Raw genomic sequence first — 24653 nt, forward strand, 5'->3', positions numbered from 1 at the left:
AGATAATAGGTTACTAAGCCTGTCAGCCCAGTGCCTGAGTTTCTTGTGACCCTGAGCCCTGATCTGATCCCATTTAGGCTCAGACCAGTTGGGGGGCCATGACACCATGCCACCTGTCTCAGTGGCACAACTTGGGAGTCAAGCAGCTGGCCGGCTAGGGGAAGGGTGTGGACTGCCTCCTGTCTGATCCACACTTGGCAGGGCCAACAAACTCCATGTCTCTGAAGAAGCAGAGGTACATGGTAGGAAAGAGGGCTCCAAAGACTTCCTGGATGACCCGTGACCTGTGTCACCCATGACAAGATTTACACATCAGGACAGACATGGATCCCCACTTTTTAAACCTTTACTAGACACTCAGGAAGGCAGAGCCTGAGGCAAAGGCAGCCCCAGGAAGGCAGCAGAGAGGCCCTGGGAGGTCAAAGCTGCTTCTAAGGTGAGTAATGGCCATTCCTGTTGGGTAACATTAAAGACTTCCCCATTTTGCCACCAAGTTATGTCTTCACCTTGGTGAAAATGTTAACAAACAGGGTCACTTAGACACACATGCACACTCACAAACACACATGCGTGCAATGCAAATATACAAGTACATTTGTGTATGAAGGTGCAAATACCCATGTTTACGTACAGGTATATTGGTGCACACAGGCATATGCCTTTGTATGTGTGAATGCAATGCACATTAACATACCTGTAGGTGATGCAATATACATACATGTATGCATGCACCTGCAAATGTGACCCTATGCATGCATGTGTGCACACAGATGTGGCACACATGCATGAACACAGATGTGGCACACATGCATGCACTACTTAGGACTAAAGACTGATCAAATATCTCTTCACACAAAATGACAGCTCAGAAGAGGAAACAGAAACCTAATACTTCCCTTAATTCTTTGTCCCCAAAGGTGAAGAAAACCTATTAAGGGAATGGATGCTGGTAGCAATGCCTGATCTGAGATCCCTCTACCTGGAGCCATCAAGTGTGACAGCACAGGCTCCAAGCCACCGGCTCCAGCTCAGTAGTCCAGCCAACCAGAAAGGAGAGCTACAGAGGTACCAAGTGCAAAAGGTACCCACAACGAGGTACCATCAGATTTCCTGTTTACCGAAGCTTTCCATGGTAGAAGTCCCGCTACACCCATCCCAATACATTCTCAATTACCAATCCACTTCATCCAACTTCCTGTTAAACTTAACATTCTATGCTAAAAATAGATGTATGCTTTTTCCCACACAAATTCCATATATTTCCCCCAAAGCCAAAGGAACACATGTACTTCAGTATAGCATGTAGCCTTAAAAAGGAATGAAATAAAGCTAGGTAAGATGGTATACAACTATAGTAGCACTCAGTTAGCTGGGGTAAGAAGATTGCCAGTTTGAGACTAGCCTGGCTACATAGTGAGAGCTTATTTACAAAAGAGGGGGGGAAGGAGGGGGGGGAGAGAGGGAGAGAGAGAGAGAGAGAGAGAGAGAGAGAGAGAGAGAGAGAGAGAGAGAGAGGAAGAAGGAAGAGGAGAAAGAGGAGAAGGGGAAGCAAAAGGAGAAGAAAAATGCATGTCTGATGTGTTATGACTCGAGTGAGCCCTAGAAACTTAACTGAAATGGGCCAGACACAAAAGGACACACACAGTAGGATCCCACTTACAAGAGGCAGGAAAAATAGCTGAATTCAGAGATAGAAAGCACTTGGGGTTTCTGGAGGCTGAAAGAGGGATGCATAAAGAGGTATAGAGTTTCTCCCTCCGATGAAGAAAATTTAACAAAATGAGAGTGTGAGCTAGTACAAAGCTGTAAACAGATTCATCACCTCTGGATTGCCTGACTTTTTCCTTTTGTGAGTGTTTATTTTCAGTTGCTTCATTAAAGTTAAAGCGAGATGCAGCTGGCTCTAAAGAAGTGTGCCCAGGAGCTGGGAGTTTGGCCCAATGGTAGAGTGCTTGCTCAGCATGCATGAAGACCAGGGTTCAATTCCTCAGTACCACATACATAGAAAAAAGCCGGAAGTGGTATTGAGGAGGCTCAAGTGGTAGAACTCTAGCCTTGAAAAAGTCCAAGGACAGGGCTCAGGCCCTGAGCTCAAGCCCCAGAATGGCAAAAAAAAAAAGAAATAAAAAAGAACTGTGCCCACTTCCTTAGAGTGCACACTTCTGTAGAGCAGGTGTACAGGTAAACAAACAAACAAGAAAACCTATTTCTTTACCTACCTATTTATTTACTTAAAGTGCCAAGCATGTACTCTACCACTGAGCATCACCACAGACTTGAAGAATTTCACTTACAAGCTTGCTTAAGTCAATTTCAGAGAAGACAGACATAGAAGGAAATATATTTGGAGAATGTAAGTAGCTATGGTCCCCAGGTTATCAGAAGGAAAAAGGAAATCTTTTCTATTACAGGGTCCTGAACCTGTAGCTATGACCAAAAACGATGGTCAACTGAAACCAGGTAACTCTAGGGGATGGGTAGGGTTGGGAGAGATGGAGAATGATTGCTCCTGGGTGACAATAACATTGAAGGTTCCTTTTAAAAACTAGTTATCAGGGCCAGGAGTTTGGCCTAGTGGTAGAATGATTGCCTAGCATGCACGAAGACCAGGGTTCGATTCCTTGATACTACATACATAGAAAAAGCCAGAAGTGGTGCTATGGCTCAAGTGGTAGCACTCTAGCCTTGGAAAAAAACCAAGGACAGTGCTCAGATCCTGAGCCCAAGCCCAGGACTGGCAAAAAAAAAAAAAAAAAAAAAAAAAAAGCTGGTTATCTGATAGTTGGGTGCTGGAGATTGCTCGTGAAACACGTGTTACAAGAGGCAGGACTCAGGATGGTGATTTGAAGCCAGCCTATAAAACTCTTATCTCCAATTAACCACCAAAAAGCTGGAAGTTGGTGGGGGGGGGGGGGTAGGTCAACTGGTAAAGTACAAGCCTTGAGCAAAAAAAAAAAAAATACTTAGGGACAGTTCTTAGTCCAAGCCCCAATACGGACACGGACACACGGACACACACACACACACACACACCTTAGTTTAGCATATATCTGTTACCAGAAAGGATTCTGTAAATCTTCCTCAAATGAACTTTGCTCCTGAAGAGGGCTGGTTTTGCTATATGACTCATACTTCAAGGTAAATGGGATAATGGTGAAACCCCATAGGCTGTATAGAGAGCACTCTGACCTTTGAGAAGGAGTCATCATTGACCTTTGTGCTGCTGATACAGATACATATGCAATTTTTAATAGCTGTAGTTGTACACGGGCCTTTGGATTCAACACATCAGTTTATGAGTACAATGTTTCTTCACCAAGATCAGCCCCTCTTTCCGCCATTCTCACCTATCTCTCCTAGGACCTGGGTCTAGTCAGTCTTTGTTCCTTTTTTCTTTTCTTTCTTTGCCAGTCCTGGGGCTTGAACTCAGGGCCTGGACAAGGTTCCTGAGATTCTTTTTACTTAATGCTAGCAATCTACTATACCACAACACCACTTTTCTATTTATATGGTATTAAGGAATCAAGTCTGGAGCTTCATGCATGCTAGGCAAACACTCTACTACTAAGGCCTGTTTTCAGTCTGCCCCCCCTTTTTTTGTTGTTTTGCCCATCTTGGGGCTTGACTCTGGGCCTAGGTGCTATTCCTGAGCTTCTGTGCTCAAAGCTAGTGCCCTGCCACGTAAGCCCCAGCCCCACTTCTGGCATTTTGTGGTTACTTGGAGAAAAGTCTCACTGAGCTTCCCCCTCCCCCCCAGAGCTGGCCTGAGTAGCCTGAGTCAACCTTTGCTCTTACTAAGCTATATTTACGGGACCCTGAGGCTTCAGATATCCTGAGAAACATATCTACCGATACTTTTGTAGCATATTTCCTACATCCATTTTCTCTTAAATTCATGTAAGGCTTCTTGTAAGAAGGATTCTCTGGGTCTAGGGTGGAGCTCAGTTTTGCCTGGCATGAATAAGGCTCTTGGTTCAATCTCCCAATGATCTCATTGTCTACTTCATGATTACAGGATGAAGAGTAGTATTTTCCTTTTTTATAAAATAAAAAATTTAGAAGTCTATATTTTATAAGAGTCAGATAGGACACCACAGTTTTATAGAAACACCATTTTAGGTCAGAAAGTCACTTAAGTTCATTTTGTCTACTCTTCATTTTAAAGTTGAGAAAATTAGGTCACACGTCAAGAATTCTGTAACAGACACATCTTCCAGTGGCCCTGGCTTACCCCCTGAGGTTGCATCTCTAGATGAAATCACAACCCCTCCTATTTATCAACCAGAAAGACAGCAGGTCCTGGGGCTTTTGAACAAACCCAGTTTTAAGTACCTTAGCCTCTGAAGTATTCTCTTAAGTCTTCAGACCTAAGTCCAAAAATCCTACCTCCTTTCCTGATTTTAGAAGAAGCCCTCAAATTCTATTTGCTTTACTAAATGAGATTGTGAGAGCATGGATTCTCACACCAAAGGATAAAGAGTAAATAAGGAGAAATCAAAATCAAAATCACAATCAAGCCACCACCTTCTTACAGACTGTCAATGCCCAATCCCTCCTTGAAATCCAACATTATTTCCTCTTAGAAGCCACTATCAAAGTGTAAAGTTTACACTTTACACTATCAGAGTGTAAAGTTAAAGAAGAAAAGATTAAAAGCCTGGCCAGGCCAATTTGTATTCCCATGGCTAGGTTACACAATCTTTCTGAGTCTTGTTTTCCTCATCTGGAGAATGAGATTACGGACTGAGCATAGAGCTTTTCTGGTTCATACAAGGCTCCAGGTTTGACCACAAGCACTCCTCTCCCTCAAAAATATCCATCTCACTGAGTACCAGGGGCTTATATCTGCAACCCTAGCTACTGTGGAAGGCTGTGATCTAAGCATTGTGGTTTTAAGCCAGATCTGGTAGGAAAGTTTGTGAGATTCTTATCTTTGATGAGCCAGCAAAAAGCCAGAAGTGGAGCTGTGGCTTAAGTGGTTGAGTGCCAGCCTTGAGTGAAAAAGCTAAGGGACAGTGCCAAGGCCCTGAGTTAAAGCCCCAGTACTGACACAGACACACAAAAATATCCAGCATTGCATAATGATTAAGTAACCTAGAAAGCATCTAGGACCTTGTGCATAGAAGTGCCTCCCATAGCCTTTCAGTTCAACACAGATTCCTGTAGAACTACGAAGCCCCTTTGGGTTCTCAACTTCTTGCCCCACCCTCTCAACTTACACATCTCCCTGGGTCTAGCCTCAGCTTATCAACTGGGCACCAGTGGCTCATGCCTAAAATCTAGCTAGGATGGAGGCTGAGCCTTGAGGATTGTAGTTCAAAGCCAGCCTGAATAGAATAGGCTGTGAGATTCTTATCAAAAAGCCATGGTGGGGCTGGGAAGTTGGCTTAAGAGTAAAGCATTTGCCCAGTATGTGAGAAACACTGGGTTCGATTCTTCAGTACCACATAAGCAGAAAAAAACTGGAAGTGGTGCTGTGGCTCAAGTGTTGGAGTGCTAGTCTTGAGCAAAACAAGTCAGGAACAGCCTCCGGGTTCTGAGTTCAAGCCCTAGGACTGGCACTGGGGTGGGGTGGGGGGGAAGATTCAAACACAAAAATATATGTATCTCAAATTTCATTCTCTTCTGGTGGAAAAAGTAAGTAAATACATAGATAAATGTCGGACAGAATGTCGAATACTGTTTGCCTTATAGCACAGTCTTTCTCAGAGAAGAAAATTAAAGTACAGTACTTAGCAGTTCTAAATAACAGTGTGTCAGGGAACAAGGGAGCTAATTCAAAGCATTCAGTTGTCAGGTTGGTCACAGGGGGCATTTATAGAGAAATCCAAAAGCACGGCCATGTCTCTGGTAGGATTCAGGACTGTCTCTAAGTTTTCAGACTTTGACCTCTCTATCTGAGTAAGGAGACTGGATTCAGCTAAGGGGCCCCCAGTGCTGAGCAATAAAGTACTTAGGCTGACCTTAGCCAATGTGTGACAGAGGAGGATCTGGGAGCTGAATGAGTACTGGATAGACTGGACCCTCAGACTGGGAAGGAGAAGTTAGGAAAACAGGATGAGAGAGAACTTGGTCTCTATAGGGCCAAGTACTAATACGTGCTTTGCTCATAGCTGAAAACTCTTACTCTTCAGTTGAGGGGCTTTGTGAGACATCTGATGATCTGCTTAGGAGCCTGTTGACCTTGTCCTCCACACTGGATCTGGCTAGGAAGGGCTTGCAGGGACGTTTTGCTCTGTCTCCTGGGCTCCACAGTGACCCCTTTAACCCAGGTGCCTCTGGGCTCTTGAATATGCCCTCCCCATTATTTCAAATTCTGAGTGCAACCTCATGTCTCATTTGAACTGAAACCATTGCTTGTGACAAGAACATAGCCTTGATCCATGGAATGCCCTAAAAGGAGAATCATTTAAAATAAAAAGCAAGCACAATGAACACCTTTGGTGTAATTAATAGATAACAACACTAATAACAATAACAATAATGATAGGAAAGTGGAACAGACTTAGATGGGGATAGAACAAACTCCAGGAAGAGGGGAGAGAGGTAAGAGAGAGTGAATGAGAATGGCTATAGTCTGAGAGTTTATTGGCATGTATGAAAATAGGACAAAGAACCCCATAGAAACTGTAGAAAGGAGATATGGGGTGGGAAAAAGGATGGGGAGAAGGTTGATCCATGTGTGTGTAGAAATGTCACAATAAAACCTCCTTCCCCTGTGCAAGTAAAAAAAGGCAAGTGTACAATATATTGTAAACGTACAGTGGGAAATGGGAGAGGCATACACCCAAAACAATTCAGTGAAAACCTTTTTTGGTTCATTTGTTTTGAGGAAAGTGAAATTTTTACTCAAACACTGTTGTAACATTTGAATTTTTAAGTGCCATTTCAGCAATTAAAAAAAAAATTACAACCTGAGATTTAAAAACTCCAGTTGAATACAATTACTGAGTATTACAGAAAAGATCATTTTTCCCCAGAAGCCAGTCAGTAACTCACACTTGCAAACCTAACTAGTCAGGAGGCTGAAATTTAGAGGACTGAAGTTCAAGGCCATCTGAAGCAGAAAAGTCTGTGAGATGGAATTACAACAGAAGCAGCTGGGACATGGTGCTATACATCTGTCTTCCTAGCTAGTACAGGAAGCATAAAATAGGAGGACTGCTGTTCTGGTGCATTCCTGAGCAAGAACCAAGATCCTATCTGAAAATAACTAATGGTAAAAAAGGCCAGAGGTGTGGTAGAACACGTGACACTCTGAGCTCGAATCCTACTACTACCAAAAAAAATAACCATTTCTCAAACCAAAAGTACATTTACAATCCGCATCTTGTGGGTTAACTTTTTAAATGTATTAATTATTAATTGTGTATCATCCTGATCCTGCAGCTCAACCTTTGTACATGCCAGCCACAGTCTTAGCATTGTACTCTGCTCCAGCCCCGGGGTTTGGCTCTCCCTCTTTCCTTTGGCACTTTTATGTACACATGGCATGCTCACCAATTATTCAGAGAAAATAGAAGGAGTTACTCTTTGACTATTTTTTTTTTTGTTTCATTTACTGGATAGCAAAGATTTCTTGTCTTTGCCACTTTTAGTTTCTGTTTTTAGATTGACTATGAAGGGTATTTCCAAAGTATATTGTTATAAACACAAGCAATGAGTATCTTGCTACACTCATGGCTTTATGTTTTTTCTCTTGCTTTTAAAGGATTTCCTTGGGAATTCCAACACTAAGGCTCTTAGGTCAATTGGACATCTTTAACGTACATGGTCAGCTGTAACGCCCGGCACTGCTTCCCTTTTGTAATGGCTTTAATACGATAGATACCTAGGCATATGTTGTATAATTACTTTTGTCAATATTCCATCTGGAATATGGCACACCAATTAAGGCTTCCTTTTGTTTTGCTTTGATTACTTGTGGTTAAATATGTTTTCTTGAGTTTGGCCCCATGTGAGAGGCAGGAAAGAGTAAAAACAATGGGTTTTGGAGCCACTCAGCCACCAACTCAAATGTAGAAAAGCCCTTGGCCTCTTCTCACTTCAGGTTTTTGGTTTTTTGTTTGTTTGTTTTTTGTTTTGTTTTTTGCTAGTCTTGGGCTTGGGCTTGAGCACTGTCCTTGGACTTTCTCAAGACTAGCACTCTACCACTTGAGCCTCAGCACCACTTCCAGCTTTTTGCTATGTATGTGGGGTACCGAGGAATGGAACCAGGGTCTTCGTGCATGCTAGGCAAGCACTCTACCACTAAGCCAAACTCCCAGCCCCCCCCCCTTTTTTAAAGTTTTTTTTTTATTACATTTCTGGGATACATCAACAACAACAAAAGAGTTTTCAATACACTGCATAACTTCAGTCTCTTGGTTGATTAAAAAGTCATAATAATTAGCCTGGCAATGGTGGCTCACACCTGTAATGCTAACTACTCAGGGAGTTGAGATCTGAGGATTGCAGTTCAAAGCCAGTCAAGGCAGGAATGTCTGAGACTCTTACCTCCAATTCATGACAGAAAAAGCCAGAAAAGCTGGAAGTGGTACTGTAAAGTGGCAGAGTTCTAGGCTTGAACAAAAGGAGCTTAGGGACAGTGTCTAAGGCCTAGAGTTCAAGGCCCAAGACATGCAAAAAAAAAAAAAGATGTAATTACTTAATTGGGAAAATGTATATATATGGGTTTTTGGTTAAAAATGGTTGGGTCTGGGCATAGGGGCTCACAACTATAATCCTAGCTACTTGGGCAGAAATCACCTTGGGGGAAAAAGTTAGTAGGATTCTCTCGAAATAAATAAGCCAGTTATGATGGTGTATATCTGTAATTCTAGCTAAGCAGAAGGCCTAATATCAGCAAATACAATATAGTATTAGCAACCTATTTCTATCATTTATAATTTGTTGCATCTGACCTATGTCCAAATCTTTCCTGTTTGGGATTGTTGGGGAGACAGCGTCTCACTATAAAGCCAAGGCTGGCCTGCCCCCTTTCTTGCCTCATGCCTGGATCAAATCTTTCATCTAAAAGTAACTTTCTAAAAGTAAATCTTACATCTAAAAGTATACTTTTAAACTGGGGAGACCCTACTTTAACACACACACACACACACACACACACACACACACCATTTTTTGCTGAGTAACTTTTAAGATGTGAAAAGATATTTCTAGCTTATTTTCGGATATTTCCATGCAATATTGAGCAACTATTATACAAAACCGACTCCTCTGTATGTTCTGGTAGGGAAAACACAAACGTAAGTGATACAAACTCGCAGCTCTCAAGAAATTTGCAGGGTGGTTATTTGCTGAGGCTTCATGGAGGAAATTATAGGTTTGGCCAAGATAATCAACACTATTTTTGGAACAACATATTCTTTGTAGAGTGGTAAGAACACAAGGTCCTCCTGGAAGCCCCTGTTTCTGGGAGTAGCCACACTGGGTCTTCGGGTCTGGAGTAGAGTAAGTTAAGAAAAATATAGGCAGAAAGCAAGTTACACCAGGGCTGGGGGGCCACTGAATAGCAGAGTCCTTGCTTAGCACATTGACTTTGATTCCCTTGGTTTGATACCCATCACTACATGGGGAATCTATAATCCAAGCTGCTCAGGAAGCTGAGATCTGAGGATCACACTTGAAAGCCAGCCCAGGAAGGAAAGTTCATGAGACTCTTATCTCCATTACCTACCAAGAAACCAGGAGTGATGTTGTGGCTCAAGGTGGTAGAGCAGTAGTAGCCTTGGGCTGAAGAGCTCAGGGATAATGCCCAGGCCTGGAGTTCAAGCCCCATGATTGACACAAACAAAAACCTTAACCAAGATTCTGGGGTTCTTATTTCTTCATTCTTAAGGAAACAATGCTCAATGAGAGTATTTAAAAGGCAAGGACACCCAATAAATTTGATTAAAAAAAACTCAATAGAGTAGCACATCGACCAGTGTTTATAAGAAAGTCTAGGGGATTTCCAAGCCTCACACTTTTCTGTCACTGATGGGATAGCTGAGAGATGGGGAAGATGGGGAGGGGAAGAGAGGGAACCTAAGCAGTTTTCCTAAGGGAAGCCCAGGAAAACTAGAAGCTGGAACCTTCCACCAGCTGGTTTTTGTTCTTTCACACTTTTGCAATACCTCAACTCAAGTCTACATTTTTTGGAAGGATTAAGAGTTGGGTCACTCACATAATACCATTTACCTCCCACCTGCTTTAAAACAGCTGCCTAGGAGATAGGTGCTTCTCACCAACCAGCTTGCAAAAACCACCAAACCTGCTTAGGCTGGTTTGCAACTCAAGCCTTAAAAACAATAGATAGCACTGAGGGACAGTGAAATGAGAAAAGGAACCACAATGCCAATGCTTAAATCTCATAAAGCATTGGCATGCCTGGGATTATTGTGTTTAAAGGGTCTATAAATATATTTGATCTGATTCATAATAGTCTGTATTTATTATGTCTGATGTCATACTTTGAGATATGATCCAATATAAAATGAAAAAAGTACACACATTTCAAGAACCACAAGGTACAGCTTGTATTTCTTCCTAGCCTGAGCATTTTTATTGTGGGGGTTGTTGTTTTGGTGCTAGTACTGGGGTTTGAACTCAGGGCATGGCCACTGCCCTGTAGCTTTAAGTTGTGATCCTCAGATCTCAGCCTCCTGAGTAGCTAGGATTACAGATGTGAGCCACTGGCACCCAGCTACACTTCTATTTTCATTTTTTAATTTAAAAGATTTAACCAACAAACCCTGACCATAATATTCAGGTATATAATATGATGAGTCAGTATACACATACACTGTGTAATGATGATTAACATATCCATCACCAAGCAATTTAATTTTTTTTCCTTCTAACTGCAATTTTATTTCCTATTGCCTGAATGACAGGAGTGTATCATGATGTGTTTAAAGACTGCTTGCTGTTGCTAAAAAGCACTGATTTCTTAATTGGGCCTATGAATTAACTAAAAGTAGATGAGGATGGCATTCCATTTGACTCCACTTTTTGTGAGCTCTTCTCCCAGCAGTTAGTTTAGGACAAGGGATCAGAAACTACATCCAAAGATCAATTAAGCCTCCACAGGGTAGGCAAAACAGCAGAGACTTGTTTATCTTAATCAAAGATAATAAGGCCTAAACTAATGATCACTAGGTCCTACTCTTTAGGCCCTACTGTCTTGGCCCAGGACTATTTAATGATGATGCATATCTCTCTTCTCCCTGTGTCTCTTCCTCTACTGAAGTACACAGCTCATGTCTGTACTCCAAAGACGTTTGAAGATGAGCTGAAGTGCTGCCTCCCCATGGTATGTCCATGCCATGTAATAAATCCCCTTTCTCTCTATTTACCAAGTTCCTTTTTATTGGTACGTAGGGCAAGACACAGGACTTGACAAGTGGGACTTGTGGAGTTTGGGCTTGGCGGCATCTAAACACTATGGTTTCAGAGATAGGTTTAAATGAAAATTTCTTAGCAAGCAAGCTACCAAACTGTTTTATTACAAATATATGTATATGTTTATATTTGCTATACATTTAAAACATACTTATATTATGTACAATAACAGTCAACTCAGAGTCCTAACTATCACACACACACACACACACTCACACACACACACACACATACACACACACACACACAATCTTGAAAGGTCTTCAATATATTACTTTTGAAATTACATAGGCTGAGCATGGGGTTATGCTTGGACTCTAGTGTGAGCTGGGAAAATCTGGAGTTCAAGGGCCAGTTTAAATTATACAAAAAGATCCTGTCTCAAAAAAAGGTAAATAAGTAAATGTGTGTATACATAGGCTGGCCTACAACTCTTTGGCTCAAGCAATTCTCCTGTTTCCAACTTCCGAGTACAATCAATCCTTTGTTAAGCAATAATAGGAAGCATTTTTGGTGAAAGTCAGCTCTTCAGTTTCAATAACTGTACCAATGAATTAAATAATCAGCAAGGATCACCTACTTCAAAAATGGATTTAAAACTCATTTGTTCACATTCCTCACTTAGAAGATTTGAAAAGTAAACAATTCTATGTCCATGGTCTTAACTTTTCCTTGGAGAGTTTTGATGAGTACTAATAGCATTAATTTTTGGATATCTGTTGACACTATGACAAAACCATTTCCAAGTATTCACTGCCCAATTGCCTCGAAGTAGCAGAAACTTGAAAAGAAATCCCTCTCTGTCTCACCCTGGAACCTTCATGTTCCCCTTGAACTTTCCCTTTCCCTGAACACCTGGGACTAGGGAAAATGGGAAAAGGATCCATTTAAAGCCCTGCCTTTTTAGCCAGGTATAGTAGGGTATACCGTGAGTTCAGCATTCTAGAAGCTGATATAAGAGGACCACTGAGTTACAGGCCAGTATCAGCTGCATCACAAGACTTCACCCCAAGAAAAATCAAATAAAAACTACTGTCCAATTTGTTACAAAAAGATGCAGGTTAGGGCCAGGACTTTGGCCTAGTGGTAGAGTGCTTGCCTAGCATGCATAAAGACCCGGGTTCGATTTCTCAGTACCACATATGTAGAAAAAGCCAAGAAGTGGTGCTGTGGCTCAAGTGGTAGAGCTCTAGCCTTGAGAAAGCCCAAGGACAGTGCTCAGGCCCTGAGTTCAAGCCTCAGGACTGGGGGGAAAGGGGGGAAAGTGCCTGTGAGCTCAGCCAACCAGAGCTAGAGCACCCCAGGTTCTAGGGGTGGGTAGGTGGGGTTAGAGAATGTCTGCACTCCCTCTCCAAGGCACTGTGAGGTGGAAAGCCTAATCCACAGTCTTCTACAGCCATTCTGGTGCATGCCACAACACACAACCGAAAAGGCACCTGTTACACTGCTTGGCTGAAATGTCAGTACACCTGTAATCAGTCTCAGGAAAGTGTGGGTACAGCATTTGCGAGGCGCTCTGCCTTGCAGCCTTTGTGTTTTATCAGATTAAACCACTTAGTATTACCTTGTAACTCACAATTTGCAACCTCTTCACTACATATTTTACATCCAGGTGAGGAAGGAATCTTTGCCTCCTTTGTCACTTAGGAAAGCACACTCACCCTACAGGATAGACTAACCCTTGGCAATCCAGACTTGAAATATTTTTAATGAACTTGATTTCTCTATTAAAACCTCAAGAAGACATTCTGACACTTTCCTCCAGTACCTTAAAGGAATTTCATTTGCATCCTGCTTTGCATACTCATGATTGGCTTATAATGGCCCCACCTCTTTTCCTGTTCTATAGACACTGACTGATAAGAGAGTAAAGTCCACTGACAAGGACTCAATACAGCAGAATGGCTTTCACAGTACCTGGGGAGCCATCCCTGCTAAGTGGCTTCCAAACTTAGCTGTACGCTAGAACCACAGGCATAAGTTTTGGTCCCCTTCCCATCCTGTCTCAAAATGCCAGTAACAGTCCTCCTACCAGAGATCCAACAGCTTCCCAATATGTTGCCATTACCATTACTATCTCACTGAGAAAATGGGGGAAGGGAGGTTGAAAAGGCTCTTCTCCAGTTGAGGATATCATGTCCACTAAAAGAGGAAGTTCTGTTCAGTGCGTTTAATCCAAGGTCAAAGGCAGGAAGCAGAACTATCAAGCTATTAAATTATAGACATGTGACATATTTAAGACATATTAATAAGGGGAAAAAGCCTGAAAAACTACAGTCTTTGGATGGTTCAGCCATAGGGCCTGAAAAAAGCACAATTGATCGGTCAGTGAAAGAGTCAAGAGTGGAACAATTGAGCTAGGAAGGAAGAATAAATAGGCGGAACACAGGAAGGTTTAGGGCAATGAAACTACACTCGGCGTAATTCTGTAATGCACAGCTTTTTATGGCCCCCAAAGGGAACGTAAGAGGCAGAGAGCACACAGGAATATCCTGCCTTCTGCCTAACTTTGCTATGAACCTATAACCACTCCCAAACACAAAGCCTCTTTTACATAATAAGGCAGGAAGCAATTTATAGGTGGTGGGAGGTTATTTCCGGTGTATAAAGCCAAGATTAATGGTAATCATCATCAACCAGAATACTTTCCACAGAGCCTATCATGAAACTTGCATCAGAAAATACTCAGCTTGGACATGTGTCACTTAGTGATAGAGCCCTTGCTTAAGCATGTGTAAGACTCTGGGTTCAATCCCTTGCACTGCAAAAAAAATTTTTTTTAATTAAAAGGAAAGAAAGACAATGCCAGTAAGCACTGGATAAGGAAAAAATCTGACTTCACACTTTAATACAACAAGCTCAACCCATGGTTCTACTTCCTTCAGAGAAAAGAGAAGTCCTATAAATCCTGCTTCCCAAATCTAAGGCTTGTCCTCATTCATCTTCTCCCAAACTGTCAGAGCAATTCTCCACCTGCATTCTCATCTTCTTAGAAACCTGGTCCTGACATTTCCTTCTCTTTGCTCTATCTGTAGCCTCTTTTTCTCAGCAGCACTAAAACTCAGGAAAGTCTCTCATCTAAATTTGAGTGTATGCGTGGGGGTGCGGGGAAGCCCTATATTTCATGAATATCTGGCTGTTTAGTAGCCTTCAGTGACTGGTCTCTACCCAGAAGGATCAAATGCTATAGGCCAGATTCTTTCTCTTCTCATTTCATACCCCTTTTAGGAAGGTTTGTTTTATTTTTGTGGTACCTGAACTCAGAGCCTGTGCTTGCCAGGCATGCTGTCTACTACTTGAGCCACAACTCCAGGCTTTTGTGCTTTGGTTATATTTTAGACAAGGTCATTTATTTATGCATGAGTTAGCTTGGACCACAATCCTCCTATGTAGGTAGGATAACAAGTGCACATCACTGCACCTTTTTTTTTTTTTGTGGGTTATGGGGCTTGAACTCTGGGCCTGGGGGCTGTCCCTGAGCTCTTCAGCTCAAGGCTACCACCCTACCCCTTGAGCCACAGCCCCACTTCCCATTTTCTAGTGATTAATTGGAGATAAGAGTTTCAGATTCTTTAGTGCCCAGGATGGCTTTGAACCTTGATCCTCAGATTTCAGCTTCTTGAGTAGCTAGGATTACAGGCGTGGGCCACTGCACCAATCTCTTTTCTTTCTGATTGATAAAAGGTCTTACTTTTTGCCTGGGATGGCCTCAAACATTGATCTTCCTGATCCCAGCTTTCTGAGTAGCTAGGATTACAGGTATGTACCACCACTCTGGGCTGGAGAAGCTACTGTACACAATGGTTATTTAACTATAACTGCTCCTAGACATAGATTTGCCCCTCAGATCTCCTTCCTGAGTTTTAGATGCCTGTTCCTCAGCTTCATGTGGATGTCTCATAAGCAAAATATCTCCAGAATGGAATTACCTTCCCACCCCAATCTGCTGACAACATTCTGTTCCTAGACACTGTGCTTTCACTATTCCATCCCATTTAGTTGTTTATGCCAGAAAGTTCTGATTCATCCTCATTACCTCCCTCGCTATCAACCATCTCCAAATAGTGACCACCCAGCCGGTCACTGCCTGAAACCATTCTCTACCCAGCCACAATGGTATTAAAAACTCAAATGGAATCATCACTGCTATCATTCAAAATCCTTTCAGGGGTTCCTATGACCAAAATTTTGAATCCTGAATCCTAAGAAATTATCCAAGAGGGCTGTATCCCAGCCTTACTTCCATGTTGTTCATAACCGTATCCTCCTGGCCATTGTTCTCTTATGTACTTGCTAATGCCACCATTTGAAGAGTAGCTTTTTAGCGAGGCCGTCCTCAAGCAATCCTCCTCCCCCAAACCAGCTGAGGAGCTAGGCTACCTGCTTGCCTAACACCCCTGAAGCACTGTGAGAGCCTGTGCCACCGTGTGCCTGTCTCTAGCTTCTTCTGCCACTAGATGGGACAACACCTAGAGATCAGGATGGTCAACCAAGGCCACAGATGTGATCCCAGTGCCAACACTGCAGGGCATCCAATATACTCAGTGAATAGCTGTTCATTCACTGACTGCCTAAAGAGGTAGCTCAGGTACTCAAGACTAATGAACAATGTGGCTCTCCAGCTTTAGTAAGAGAAAAATCAATCATGACAGGCTGCCTTAGGAACTTTATTGTATTGAATACCAAATACATGGAGATTCATGATGAAAAGTAGAAGATTTAATCAATGATCCAGAAAACTCAAGATTTTTTTTTTTGGAAATGGTTCAGTTAAAGGGTTCATTTATGATTACAAACCATTTCAGTTACAGATAAAGAACTTTACTGGGATGGTCTCACGGTAGCCTTGCTTAGCTTAACACTCTGTTGTTGCTATTTTTACAATCATTTTGAAATGTCCTTCCTTCTTTCCTTCCTTCCTTCCTTCCTCCTTCCCTCCTCCTCCCTTTCTTCCTTCTTTCCTTCCTGATTCTCCCCTCCCTCTCTCTCTCCCCCTTTCCTTTTTCCTCTCCCTTCCTCCCCTTCCTTCTTTCTTGGTACCAGTACTGAGGGAGATTCTGTCCTAGGCTTTTTATTTTTCCTCAAGGCTAGCACTCTACCATTTGTATTACAGCTTCACTTTCAGCTTTTTTTGTTTTTAATTTTTTGAAAAATAGGAAGGAGTCTCCTGGACTTTCCTAATTATATTTAACATGTACTTTTGTTTTTAAGTGTCCTGTAAACTAGGGGTTAGAAAGTTTATAGCAAAATCAACTAGGAGTTGACTTTGTTTCTCAACAAATATTTGGTCATGTCTAGAGACAAATGGAGTTTTCATACCTGGAGGGAGGGTGTCACAGGCATCTGGTAGGTATAAAGCTAGGAATCCTGGTGAACACCCTACGGTACACAGGACAATCTCCTGCCACAAAACCCATCAGGCCCAGTGTCGGTGGTGCCAAAGAAACACTGCTCTAAATACATACGGTATTTGCCACAGATGGCATCAAGGAAACATGACAGCACTGTGCCCTACCTCAATGTCAAAGCCAAAAGCACAGTCAGTCCCCACAAACACGCCACACCTGTTTGATGAGCATACTCATTTTTTGGAACCATGACACATTTCTTATAACCACAAATGTTCAAACTAGTGAGAAGAGAGCCACATATGATGGTATATGCTTGTAATCTCAACACCAAGACAGGAGGATATCAAGTTCAAGGCCAGTCTAGGCTAACAAAGTTAGGCCATGTCTGGAAAAAAAAAAATTGCAATGACATACTTCACAGGAATTAGCAAAACTAATTAGGAGAGAGCATTCGTTTTCCAACAGTTCTAATTTCTCTTTCCTATTAACGACATATATCATAGTTCAGATATTTTCATTCACTTAAGAATGTAATCATTACAAATAAACAGTAGTTTCTGAGGCAGAGATGAACAAATGGACAAACCAGATCTGACTTCATTGCATTAAAAAATAAAATAAAGCGGGAGGAAGGCCCTCAAGGAAGCAGCATGGCCTGTACTGGCCCCTGGTTTGCGGGCATTGCAGGTGTCCGGGAAAGGGCACTTTCCAGGACTGAGCTCGACATGGGGTCACCTGGCCCTCACCCCACAGGTGAAGAGCAAAACATGACAGAAACAGATGCCTTGTACAAAAGGGAAATGTTTGATCCAGATGAAAAATACAACATGATCCACAAGAGGAGAGGAATTGCCCAGATCTTCAATCATGAGAGATTCTGCAGAGTGTCAGATCTAGGATTTGAAGTGAAATGCTCTAATGATCTTAAAACAGAAGAACTTCTGCTCAAAATTCACAAGGTATCAACCTCAAAGCCACACCGATGCCGACTACGTGTCCTGAGCCATGGTGAAGGCAATCACGTTTATGCTTATGACGCCAAGATTGAGATTCAGACGCTAACTGGCTTGTTCAAAGGAGCCAAATGTCAGAGTTTGGTTGGAAAACCCAAGATCTTTATCATTCAGGTATCCTGGGGAAACCAGCACGATGTGCCTGCCATTCCTTTGGATCTGGTAACCATGGGTCAGACTGGCTAGACAACAATGTGACAGAGGTGGCCCCTGTGTGTACAGGCTGCCAGGGGGAGCCAACTTCCTCATATGCTCCTCTGTTGCTGAGGGGCACTACTCTCACTGAGAAATTGTGAATGGCTCCTGGTACATTCAGGATTTGTGTGAGGGGAAATATGGCTCCTCCCTGGAGTATACCGAGCTCCTCACCCTGGTGAACAGGCAGGTGTCCCTGTGACGAGTGGATTTCTGCAAAGACCTCAGTGCCATCGGCAAGAGACAGGTACCATGCTTAGTCTCCATGCTGACCAAGAAGCTTCATTTCTTTGCCAAAAGCTAGGAAGTAGGGGCTGTTTGGTCTTACCTATATTCACCAACGCCTTCTATACCTGTAACTAGGTTTAATCGCATACGGTCCAGCGATTTAAAATGCTTGCTGGTCAGGGTTTAATGCCTAGCAGAGAAGTGCCTTAAAAAAAAAAAAAAGTTTATGGACTCGTTTGTTAAACCAGTCATTTAAAATATGATGTAAAAATCAACGTTAATAAAGAAAAAAAAGTTTATGGGCATAGCAAAAGAGTTTGAAACAAAATCCTCAGGAAATACTGTACATACCTATCTATAATCATTTAGAGGCTGTTTTTTAGTAAACTGCAAACATAAACAGTAAACATATACCTGATCTAATTTCCAATTTTAATAGAATTTATAGTTTTAAAACCTAAGAATGATTATTTTATGATATTGAGAAATCATGTTTTCCAAATTCATATTGGAAATGAGTGTTTTATTGGAAATGAGTGTTTTATACATTTTATAATTCACATTCTTGCTTGTATTTATAGTGGACTTGTTTTTCTTGGTCAAATGTTTTACTGTCTCATATACTAAACAATGATTTATAAAAAATAAATAAAATAAAAGAGCCAATGTTGAAAATCAGGTTTGGAGCTGATGGTGTAGCTCAAGTGGCAAAATACCTTCTGTGTAAGCATCGGGCCCTGTGTTCAAATCCCATTTCTACTAAAAACAACAACAACAAAGAATAAGCAAACAAACCCTTTTCAGCTGTATTACTTTGGGGGGAAAAGATTAAGAAAGACAAGTCAAAAAATAAATAGAAGAAAAAACAAAACAAAACCTGGTACCATTAGCTCATGCCTGTAACCCTAACTACTAGGGAGGCTAACATCTGAGGATCCTGGTTCAAAGCCAGCCAGAGAAGGAAAGCCCATGAGACACTAATTTCCAATCAATCTCCATAAAAATAAAGCCATTACTGGTGCCTCATGCCTATAATTCTAACCTTTCAGGAGGCTGAGATCTGAGGATCATGGCTCAAAGCCAGCCCAGGCATCAAAGTCCATGAGACTCATCCCCAATTAACCAACAGAAAACCAGAAATGGCATTGTGGCTCATAGTGGTAGATCACTAGCCGTGAGTTGAAGAGCTTGGGGACAGCACCCAGGCCCAGGGTTTAAGCCCCATGACCAAAAAAACCCCCCAAAAAACAAAAAAAATAAAAATCCAGAAGTAGAGCTATAGTTTGAATGGTATATAAGCTTAGAGCACTGAGTTCAAGAAGAAGGACTGGGAAAAAAATGAAGAGAGATTTGGATCAGAATTCCTGAGCAGTCCCCTAGGTGAAGGTGGCCTTTCCACCAAATTCTGCAGGCCTCTACAGGTCACCTGTCTCAGCCAAACACGCCTGTGCATTACCTATTTTTCCCTGTGAACAGATGAATTGTGACCCTAGTTTTTGTTGTGACAGTCTTGGGGCTTGAACTCAAGACATAGGCAATGTCTGTTAGCTTTTGCAACTCATGGCTGGAGCTGAACCACTTGAACCACAGCTTCACTTCTGGTTCTAGCCAGTTAACTGCACCTAACAGTCTCACAGACTTTATCTGGGCTGACCTCAAACTGCAATCCTTAGATCTCAGCCTTCAGAGTAGCTAGGATTACCAGCATAAACTACCAATGCTCTGGCTGTAATCCCAGTTAGAAGTTTTGTTATTGTGAGCAACTAAATTACAAGTGGAAAGTAGCAAACTGGAAGTCTAAGAAGCATTATAATTAATCAATGAACCACAATTAATTGAAGGGTGGAATCAGGAAGAAAAAAAGTATTAACGTTTCACCTAATGAGAAATTGTTTCTTTATAGTCATTTCACAATATAGTATTTAAAAAAAAGAAACAAATATATGTGTTTCCAAGAAACTAAAATTACCCAAAACTACTATTTTGAAGGCTTGAACAAACAAAATCAGAGAGAACAAAAGGGGGGGGGGAGAGGGGGGTGAGGGGGGTGAGGGAGGAGAGAGGGAGAAAGAGGGGGAGAGGGAGGGAGAGGGAGGGGGGGAGAAAGAGAGATCATGCATGAGTGCACAGAGGGAGAGGGTAAGAAACAGAATCAGATCCTGGCACGCACTGAGTTTTTTCCTGCCAGAGTTGAAATCTGTTACCAAATTCTTGGAGGAGGGGGGCTGTCTACAGATGACTAAACTCCTACCGGGTAATTTACACCAGCCTTTAAAACCCATTTGCTTCTCCTGTTCTCTTCTACAATAAAACAAACCTGCCTTTCAGAATCGCTTTAAATGAGAGGCAGCACGCCACAAGAGACGCCCCCTCCCCCCTTCCCCTAACACACTCACCAAATCCAGGCCACAACACTTGTGACCCCCTTCCTGCCTTACGGCACCACAGTTTTCTTGAAGCACCCATCTAGGCTCCCAATTTACCCTTTTTGTCTCAGGCTTGGTCAAAAAGATGCCTCTCTACATAGGAATAAGGCAAAGGGCTCCCGCAGGGCAATCTTTACACTCCATGCCAAATGACCTCCGGAACTCACCTCCACCTGGGCGCAACGCGGAGCCCAGCTTTGGATCCTCGTGGGTGGATGATCGGGGGAGGTGGGGCACACGAGAGGATGGCGGGGAGGGGGGGGGTGTCTCTGTTTTGGCCTCGGTGTTAGAGAGAAAACTGCGAAGACGGATGAAGCGGTGTGCAAGACCTCGCAAGGAAACGGGTTCGGAGACAAACACCACAACAATCAAGCAATCAAGAAGCCCAGGATGAGGGGGAGCGCACGTGTTTGAGCAGGACCGCGGATTTCGGCAACAACCCCAGCAAGTGCGAGGTTCCCGGACACCGGCTAGAAGGGAAGGAGAGGAGCAGGACCACACCGGAGCTTGTCACCCCCCCTCCCCACCCCACCCCACCCCCCAGACGGACTCGCTAGGGCGTCCCCTTCCATTCTCCCCCTATAACAGTTCCACGGAGGACCCCAACGCGTCTGCTCTAGTAAATAATTTAAATAAGTTATACCGCCCCCCCACACACTCCCGCCCCCAAGAGACGGCAGCCACGGCTCGCCCGGCGCATCCACGTCCTCAGCTAATCCCTCCGACTTGTAAGCGTTTACTCGCTACACAGATCACGCAAAACAACCACAACAACAAAGGTTGGAAAGTGACTTCCAGGTGACGCTGGGCACCGGCGTCCTAGCTGGAGGGGACGACTGCACCGAGAGGCTGGGAGAGGGAGATCGAGGCCAGACGCTCCGCTCCATCCCCTGCTCCGGGTGCGCACGCCTTCGCCCACCCCAGCTCCGCTTCCTCTTCCCCGGCCAAGTCCATCCCAGCCCACTCGTGCCCGCCGCGGGACCGCCAGACTCGGGAGAAAGTGAGGAGTTGCGTACCTGGAGCGGTCCGCTGGCTCCGGCGCACGGAGGGAGGCCGGCGTGCGCCCCCGGGCCTCGGTTACGGCTGGGTGCGGAGGTGCCGTCCTGCCCGGCCGACCGACCTCCCGGCCCGGGCCACGCCCTCGGCCCACCCTCGAGGAGGCCACGCCCCCTCAGGAGCATTGCCCCGCCCCGAGCATCCGTGCCTCTCCCACCTGAGCGCGCGGAGTGGGGGCGCTCCATCCTGGCGCCGAGGTGAGAGCGCCCTCTGGGCGTAACTGTAATCCTGGACAGCTGGCTGACCCGGGCTGGCTTCCTCTTTCCTAGCTGCACACTGTGATGGGTTCCCGGAACTTCAGCAGGGGAGGAGGGGATCTTAAAAAACTCCTGTCACACCAAACAAACAAAAACCCTCGTTTTTAGCTGGGTAGGGGGGTACACAGTTGAAATTCCAGCGCCGTGTTTACCATGTGGGAAGCCTGAGGTTTAATTTTCAATACAAATATATGTATATGTATGCATATGTATACATATGCATACATGAACTTATGTATGTCTCTCTTACACACACACACACACATATATATATCCTGTATCAATGTTTATAATCGTCATAAAGCTATATGCTGTAGAGGTGAAAGAGGGTGTGTGTGTACATATATATGTATAGATGCTATGTGTACATATATGTTTATATTGTGCATGTTTTATATGTATATGTACATATTGTGTATATATAGAGAGAGATAAAATTATATGGGTGTGTATATATATTCTTATCACTGGGCATCTGTGCCTTAGGCCTATAATCCTAGCTACTCAGAAGGCAAAGATCTGTGGATCTTGGTTTGAAGCCAGCCTGAGCAGGAAAGTCTGTGAAACTCATTTCAAATGAATCACCAAAAGCCCTGCAGAAAAGCTTTAGCTTAAGTACATAGCACCCAGGTTCTGAAGCTCCAGGACATACAAAACAAAACAAAAAACCTCATCACCTTCCATTTATTTTCACCTTACAGTTAGATCAAATTATAGAACAACTCACAGTCCAGTAGTAAAATGGGTTAACACCTCTCCTCCACCTCTACAGCATATAGTTAGGTGCTGATTACAAACTTTAACACAGGGCTCTTTGTAGCTGGAGTACTATTGTATCTCAGGCTTTTCCTGCTGGAGTTTGAGTTCCTAGAGAGCAGAACAGGGTTTCGTTCATATGGCTTTGAGGACCTGAGTACTTGCTCACTCCCTTGCTACACCAATAAGTAAGCTTGCCAGCTGTCCATCACCTCTACCAAAGGAGCTCACTCTTGAAGGGAGAGATGTGGATGTGGAAAGCTAGGCTGGGCTGGCCTACAGTCTCTGGGGCTGCACCTCTGGAGAGTCAGACTTGAAGAGGCTACATGCCCTGGGGAAGTGGCTGCCAAGACTAGCACAGAAGGGTAGGCAGATGACCAGAGGACAGGCTAAGGGAAGCATCACTTAGCTACATCACAGAAAGCACACTGGAAAAGAAAATCATGCTGGTTTCATGTTAACCCCATATGTTCTCCCATATTGGAGGTTGAATTCGAAGTCTTGTTCTTGGCAAGTGAGCTATGCCCCCCCCCGAACTTTTGTTTTTATTTTGCTTTTGAGATAGTCTTAGTTTTTCATGAGTTGGCTGGAGATCCTTCTCATGAATTCACTCCATTTAGACCTAGCTTCTTTTACTTATTGTCTTGTATGCTTTCTCTATCTTCCATCCCTCCCTCCAAGCACATAATCTCTTCAGTCTCCCCCCCCCCCCATCTTTCTCTCTCTCTCTTTGGGCCCAAGGCTTGAACTCAGGGCCTACACACTGTCCTTGAACTTCTTTTGCTCAAGGCTAGCAACACTCTACTATTTGAGCTACAGTACCACTTCAGGCTTTTTGTTTATGTGATACTGAGGACTCGAGCCCAGGGCTTCATGCATGCTAGACAAGCAACATACCACTAAGCCACATTCCCAACCCATGATATTTCTCTCTCTGTGTCTCTTTTTCTCTTCTTTTTGTGATGCTGAGAAGATTGAACCCCAGGGCCCTTATACTTTCTAGGCAAGTCCTCTACCACTGAGCTATATCTCCAGCCTTGCTTAACTTAGTGTGTGTGTATACTGGCTGTACTGAGGGTTGAACTAAAGGCCTTAAAACATCTGGAGTTCCACCACTCGACCCATGTTTCCAACAGCTTCACACTTACACTGTTTGCTTTTAGGATAGGATCTTAGATCCTGTCCTGGTATATTCTTGACCTTAGAGCACCTACTTTAGGTTTTCCTATTTCTGGAAATCTCAAAGACTTTTCTGCTCAGGCAAGCCTCAAATTATGATCTTCCCAACTCAGTCTCCCAATTAACCAATATTATAGGCATGAACCACCAGCTTGCTTGCTTATGTATGTATGTATGAGTGTATGTGTGTATGTATGTGGGTATGTATGTACTGTGCCAGTAGTGTGGCTTGAACTCAGGATCTGGGCTCTCAATGCTGGCATACTACCACCTGAGCCACAGCTCTGCTTCCTATCTATTTATTTTTGAGAAAGTTTTACTATATAGATATAACCGGCCTTAAACATGCAATCTTGCTGCCTCTGTCTCCCAAATGCTGGGATTATAGGGATGCCTCATTATTCCTGACTTTCATGTAAGTTATTTTGATAGGAAAATGAATTCCAAGAACCAAGCATTGGAGTTTACACTAGGACTTAGATTAGACTTACTTGTGCTTGCTATTTGAATATTACCTCTATGCCATAAATGCAAATCCACATATTTGTCAGTTGGATATTGTATACCCGTAAATGAAATCCACTTGTACTTTCTGCAATGACCTGTAGCTAGGAATTCATAGGAGTTCAGAAACTATTTCTGGGTTCCTTAGGGGGCTGCATGAGTGAGAAAGCAGAAATCACAGGAATTGTTTTTACTGGGAATTTACAAACTTGCTGAAATGGATACTGAAAGGATAGAAAGGCAACAAGAGACTTTGGGCAGTAACTACAGAGAGCAGGTGCCAATCCTCTGGGGACAGGCAAG

The 24653-nt window shown here is 43.2% G+C and overlaps 1 protein-coding gene and 1 pseudogene across 2 annotated transcripts in view; one reads left to right on the top strand and one right to left on the bottom strand.

Annotated features, from left to right (window-relative positions):
- Positions 1 to 21692, bottom strand: part of Gcnt1 (glucosaminyl (N-acetyl) transferase 1) — a 37030-nt gene extending 15338 nt beyond the window's left edge. Inside the window, exon 1 of one of the 2 annotated variants that reach the window (XM_090329621.1) lies at positions 21615 to 21692. The gene's annotated coding sequence lies outside the window, so the exon portion shown is untranslated. The remainder of the gene's footprint in view (positions 1 to 21614) is intronic. The other variant, XM_090329622.1, reaches the window with a different exon arrangement.
- LOC150065027 (caspase-6 pseudogene) lies at positions 17489 to 18248 on the top strand (annotated as a pseudogene).
- Positions 21693 to 24653: the final 2961 nt, after the last annotated feature.

Source organism: Megascapheus bottae, chromosome 3, assembly GCF_031878675.1.
Source record: "Megascapheus bottae isolate mThoBot1 chromosome 3, mThoBot2.hap1, whole genome shotgun sequence".
NCBI classification, from domain to species: Eukaryota; Metazoa; Chordata; class Mammalia; order Rodentia; family Geomyidae; genus Megascapheus; species Megascapheus bottae.